A 6,429-nucleotide genomic window follows, 5' to 3' on the forward strand; every position below is an offset into this window, starting at 1 on the left:
GGTGGGCCAGGAGTGCAATGTTTTGGTCCCCAATCTCCCCTTCTGTGACCCAAGGCAGGGGTGAGGGCCTTGCCAATGTCACCACCCTCCTGTAGGCTGGCCCCAGGCCATGGGGAGTGAGGGAATCTGCCCTGCCTCATCTTGCCAATCCTATCTGCCTGGTGACTAGTCGCCTACAGAGGGCATGCTGGTCATCCATGCCAAGAACTCGCCGCCTAACAGGCACTTCTGCTCCAGGCCCTGCCCAGTTTCCCAGTCAGGCTCCACCCATGAGCGAGGGCTTGCTTTGAGACTCTGTTGAAAACCTCCTTTCCTTTTGTGATGTGTAACCAAACTTGTTTCCTGGAAGTTTCCTCTTGCCCTTCCTCAGACCTCACTGGCACCTTCACATGCGGCACACTCGAGCCCCCGAAACCAGCTTCTCCTGCCCATCTCTCCACACAAGGCCCATCCCCCACTGCACAGCTGGCCCATCTCAAAGATTGTGACCTTTGACATCTGCTGCTATAGTCATTTGTCTATTCCAGTTTGTACACTGTAGATTTACATTAGTGGGGAACCCTCAAACACCTGACACCTGACCAGGATGAAGGAGTGCTACCTGACATGAGTTGGGCCCCTCAGTGACTCACTGACCTGAGCACTGCTGAGACTTCAAGTCCACTTCCCCTTGCTCAATAGGCACTGTACCATTTGGCTATCGAGCCCCCTTCATGTTGCTCTTTGGTTTTCTTTCAAAGGAGCAATGTCCTGGGAAGGACTGCCAGGCTTGGGCCTCTAGTCACCCTTGTCAATTTCCTTCTCAGACTCTGAACCTCACCCTTGCCAAAAAGCTTGATATTCTTCCACCCTGGAAGATACCGGAGTTGATTCAGCAGCTTGAAGAAGGTGCATCTTCTTCTCTGGCTACTTCTCACGCAGCCTCTGCCTACTGCCTCCATACCTTCCCTTTCCCCTTTTGCAACATGCCACCAGGCCTGTGTATTCCAAGGTCATCAGATACTTCAACAGGACCAAGTCAGATTTTTCTCCTTGAAATCCTAGCCCCAGTATTCCCATGTCTTCCCCCTTCCTGCCCACTACCCACTCATCTATCTATACAACAGGATCCTTGTTTTACCCTCCCCACACCAGTGCTTTCACTTCTGCAGATGTGACCTGGAGCTCTCCTAACTCTAATCTACCAGGGGCTAGTGGCTCACACCTGTAATCCTAGCTGCTCAGGAGGCCAAGATCTGAGGATCACGGTTCCAAGCCAGCCTAGGCAGGAAAGTTCATGAGACACTTGGTTGTTTTTGTTTTTGTTTTTGTTCAGTCATGGAGCTTAAACTCAGGGCCTGGGCACTGTCCCTGAGGTCTTTTGCTCAAGGCTAGTGCTCTGCCACTTTGAGCCACAGCTCTACTTCCAGATTTTGTTTTGTTTTGTCTTGTCTTGTTGGTCGTGGGACCTGAACTCTGGCCCTGGGCACTGTCCCTCAGTTCTTCAGCTTAAGGCTAGCACTCTACCACTTGAACCATAGCACCACTTCTGGCTTTTTCTGCCTCGTGCATGCAAGGCAAGTACTCTATCACTGAACCACCTTCCCAGCCCTTGTGGTTTTTTGGTTTTTTTAAATATTATAAAGGTGATAAACAGGAGTTATAGTTACATAAGTCAATTAAAGAGTACATTTCTTTTTTTGGACAATGTTACCTCTTCCCTTGCTCTCTACCAATCACTTCTGGTTTTTGAGTGGTGAATTGGATGTAAGAGTCTCACAGGGACTTTTCTGTCCATGCTGGCTTCCAACTGTGTGGTCCTCAGATCTCAGCCTCCTAAGTAGCTAGGATTACAGGTGTGAGCCACCAGCACCTGGCTTTCATGAGGCTCTTATCCCCAATTAAACACTGAAAGAGCCAGAAGTAGAGCTGTGACTCAAGTGGTAGAGCACAAGCCTTGAGCATAAAAGTTCAGGGTCAGAGCCCAGGGCAGGGCTGGCCACTTCCATAATCATACAGTGACCTGGGTCCATCCCTCTCTTGCTCCACAACTTAGAACTGAAGAGTGTGGAGGAGATGATTTCAAAACCACCCCCCATCACACACACACACTGGTAAATCACCATGCCCTCCATCAAACACACACACACACACACACACACACACACACACGTAAATCACCATGCCCTCCATCAAATAATATCATTCTTTACTGTCCTGTCCTGTCCTGCTGTCACACAGGCAGTCTGAAGGAATCCTCAAAAGGAGACCAGTAGGGGCTGGGAAGGTGGCTTAGTGGTAGAGTGCTCGCCTTGCATACATGAGGCCCTGGGTTTGATTCCTCAGCACCATATAAGCAGAAAAGGCTGGAAGTGGCGCTGTGGCTCAAGTGGTAGAGTGCTGCCTTGAGCTGAAGAGCTGAGAGACAGCGCCCAGGCCCAGAGTTCAGGCCCCACAACAGACCAAAAAAAAAAAAAAAAAAAAGAGACCATAGCTGGGCACTGATGGCTGTAATCCTAGCTACTCAGAAGGCTTAGATCTGAGGATCATGGTTCAAAGCCAGCCCAGGCAGGAAAGTCTGTGAGACTCATCTCCAATAAACCACGAGAAAACCGGAAGTGCCGCTGTGGCTCAAGTGGTAGAGTGCTGCCTTGTGCTGAAGAGCTGAGGGACAGCGCCCAGGCGAACAGTTCAAGCCCCACAACTGACCAAAGAGAGAGAGAGAGAGACCATAGTCCTTGTATTTCTCCCCCATTCTCCAACTCCTGCCTGTCAGCCAGTTTGAAGTCTCACTCCCTTTGCCTCCTGGACGTCCAGCCTGCCACCCACCCACCTCCTCTTCAGTTCAACTCCATTTTCTGGTACCTAACTCTGAGCTCTTAAATTCCTGAAGCTTAGTTTTCTGAGTTGGAAAGGTGTAGGTAATAAGTGATTCTGCCCTGCTAGGAAGTAACAGGAGTTATGTGCTATACTTGGCACAGAGTTTGGCACATCTCAATAAACATTGCCTACCCCCTACAGCTGTTTGCTCTCCTAGACACTTAAACGGAGTTTTTATTTCTATGGATCTTCCACCTTGCAATGTCCTTCTGTGACCAACACCTCATCCTAAGGGCTCTCCATGCTCCACGAGAGCAGGGCAGCAGAGCCTAGGGGTGCTTAACATCCATGTCCCTCAAGGCCCTTGGGCCTGTGCTCCTGGGAACCTGGTATCCCATGTGCATCCAGATCCTCCCTGGACAGGATTGAGAGCTGTGGGGTTGCGGGAGGGACTGGGAGGTAGGTGCTCCAATGAGGACAGACAGTCCTTTGACCTGGGCCTTCACCTCAAAGCCGGATGAGCCTCCTGTCCAAGTGCTATGACACTTCCCCTTCCCCCACCCCTCCCCACATCACCAAGCGTCTCTGCATCACTGGGTATAGATCCGGTACCAAGGCTCCCAGGCCGCAAAGGGTTCTTCTTCATCGTGCATTGCTCCAAGTACACAAGGCTCAGGTACCCAGTCCTCCCCAGCAACATGGGATGAGAGGCAGGCTTGGAGAGGCTGAGGGCTTGCTTAAAGTCCCACACCCTGTAAGTGAGGAATTTGGGATTGGGACCCCAGTCAGGACTTGTACATCTTTCTTCATTGGCAGGCCTGGTCTGTGCTGCAGAGCACCAAGACTAGATAGTTCCATTAGCAGGAATCACACTGTCCAACAGCCAATACCGCTCTTTTTTTTTTTTTTTTTTTTGGTCGGTAGTGGGGCTTAAACTCTGGGCTTGGGCGCTGTCCCTGCACTTTTCAGTTCAAGGCTCTACCACTTGAGCCACAGCACCACTTCTGGTTTTCTAGTAGTTTATTGGAGATAAGAGTCTCACAGACTTTCCTGCCTGGGCTGGCTTTGAACCTCGATCCTCAGATCTCAGCCTCCTGAGTAGCTAGGATTACAGGCGTGAGCCCCCGGCGCCGAGCAATACCCCTCTTTTACCTGCAGTTTCTGAGATAAGGTTGGGCCCATCACCTTGGCCCTTTTGCAGGGAAATTTGAAAAATTGGTGGGAAAATTGCTGGGAAAAGAGCTCAGGCCTCCTGGTGGGACCAGACCCTTGGAGGAAGATGGCAGCAAAAATATTGGCCATGAACCTGAAGTGACAGACTAAAGCCAGCCACCACCATGGAGTTGGAGTGGGGACCTGGCAGGGAGCATTCTAAGGGGCAATCACAGTCTCTGCCCTAATCCAGGAAAAACAGCCTTTGGGGCCAGTCTAATGAGGGAGATTTCCCTATCCCCCCACCCCCATCTTGGGGTTTATTCTCAGGGCTTGGTGACTGTCCTTGAGCTTTTTTGCTCAAGGCTAGGCTCTACCACTTGAGCCACAGTTCCACTTCTAGCTTTTTGGGGGTTAATTGGACATAAAGAGTTTCACAGACTTTCCTGCCCAGGCTGGCTTCAAACCATGATCCTCAGACCTCAGCCTCCTGAGTAGCTAGGTTTACAGGCATGAGCCACCTGCACCTGGCTGCCTATTCTTGTCGGTTGTGGGACTTGAATTCTGGGCCTGGGCGCTGACCCTCAGCTCTTCAGCTCAAGGCAAGCACTCTACCACTTGAGCCACAGTATCACTTCTGATTTTCTGGTGGTTGAGATAAGAGTCTCATGGACCTTCCTTCCAGGCTGCCTGTGATCCTCAGATCTCAGCCTCCTGAGTAGTTAGGATTACAGGCTGGCTTCCAGTAATCAATTCCCCCACTAATAGACAGTTCCTGACCTTAGCAGGGAACATGGGAGAGGAGCAGCCTCCTGCTTGGCCAGATACCTTGTATGGAGCTGAACCAGTACCAGAGAGAGGGAGGTGGAACCTCTGGGGCTGGGAAGGGGGTGTGTCAAGGAAGAGTCAAGATGTCCAGCTGGGTGCTTGCAAAATGAGGGGCCTAGGGAGAAAAGGCTGTTGGAGACAGCCTTTTGGGGCCCCAACTGCAAATGGCTGGAGTGCCACAAGGGGAAAAGCCGGAGACTAGGACAGTCTACCCAAGGGGAAGCAGGTCAGTACCTTATGTGGTAGAACAGGAGTATGCTTCCATCATAGACTTGAAAGTCCCATTCAAGCTCAGTGTGTTCATGTAGGGACTCCGGGGCTCTCCACTGTGAAGCAAGCCTTGCCCAGCCTCTGGAGGCACATCTGCTCAGGGCTCACCCGTGTGCCTGAGGCATGGGGAGGCATGGTAGGCAGACCAGTCCCCCTAGGGGTGACAAATGAAGCAGTGAGAAGCCAGCTGAAGCAGTCACTCTGGTGCAGGGAGGGGGAGGAGGTAGGGGCAGCCGGGGAGAATGGGCCCCTGATAGTTGGGAGCCCAACCTCTTATTAAACAGCTGTGAGACTGAGAAGCTAGTTCCCACCTGTAAAATGGGAGCCCATCTATCTGGCCCTCTGCACCCTGCCTCCCTCCCACTAGGCTCTACTGACTTTACAGGGACAAAGGCATACCATGCCTTCAGTCCTGGGAGCCTCCTCACCCATACCTACATCCTGGAGATTTTTCAAGGTATCTACAGAGTGAAGGAAGAATTTGCTCAGCCTTGCTGAGCATCTGGGGCTGGAATGGCAGGTGGTTGGGGGGGGGGTCACCTCCTTCCCAGCATTGATGTCAGTGCCTCCTGGGAAATCGCCTTCTCACCTCTCCTGGGCCTAAAATAGAGCTGGGGGGGGGGGGGATAGGGAGGAGTAAGACTGTCACAAGCCAGAGGCAACTCTCATCCCCAGCAGAGGTCCCAGGGAAGAGAAGAGGACCAGGAAGGGGTTCCCTGTCTCCCAGTGTTAATATAAAAATACTCTAGTCAAGGGGGCTTCAGCATCAGCCTACAGACAGACAGACAGACACACACACACACACACACACACACACACACACGTCTCAGGTACTGGCTCCTGGGAACTCAGCAGAAGTCAAAGATCACAGTCCCCAGTGTGGGAATCCATCTTGCCCAGAAGACTAGGAACTGAGTTAAGGAAGTAACTGGGACAGTTGGGCTTGGGGGTACATTTGGGGAGGTGGGTTGGAAGGCTTAGTAAAACCAGAGAGGAGGTGGATCCCCCAAGTGTCTCCTTAAAGGCTGGGACAAGCCAAGGGAGCAGAAATGAGGCATGCTAACTGTATGTAAATGACCTGGATTGTGTTTGGGAGGAAGGTTTGGGATACTCAGGATCCCAGAGGGGGCGGGGAAGGCCAGTCTCTGGTGGGTGAGGTGACAGGCAGTCCCTTGAAGCCCTCCTGGTGGCAGGGGCATCTTTGTCTGGAAGGGTCAGGCCCGCGGGTACCAGGAGGACTGCAGTGGCCTGCCCTGCCCTGCATGCCCGGTGCTGGACAGGTCCCCCGGCGGCAGGGACGGGTCTGCCGAGAGAACCCCAGTCCCCAGCGTTCCTCATCCCTACCACACCCTCCGAGCCTTAGGTCGCCGGGACGCCAGG

Source organism: Dipodomys merriami, unplaced genomic scaffold (genome assembly GCF_024711535.1).
Source record: "Dipodomys merriami isolate MVZ:Mamm:240054 unplaced genomic scaffold, mDipMer1.0.p SCAF_19, whole genome shotgun sequence".
Lineage (NCBI taxonomy): Eukaryota > Metazoa > Chordata > Mammalia > Rodentia > Heteromyidae > Dipodomys > Dipodomys merriami.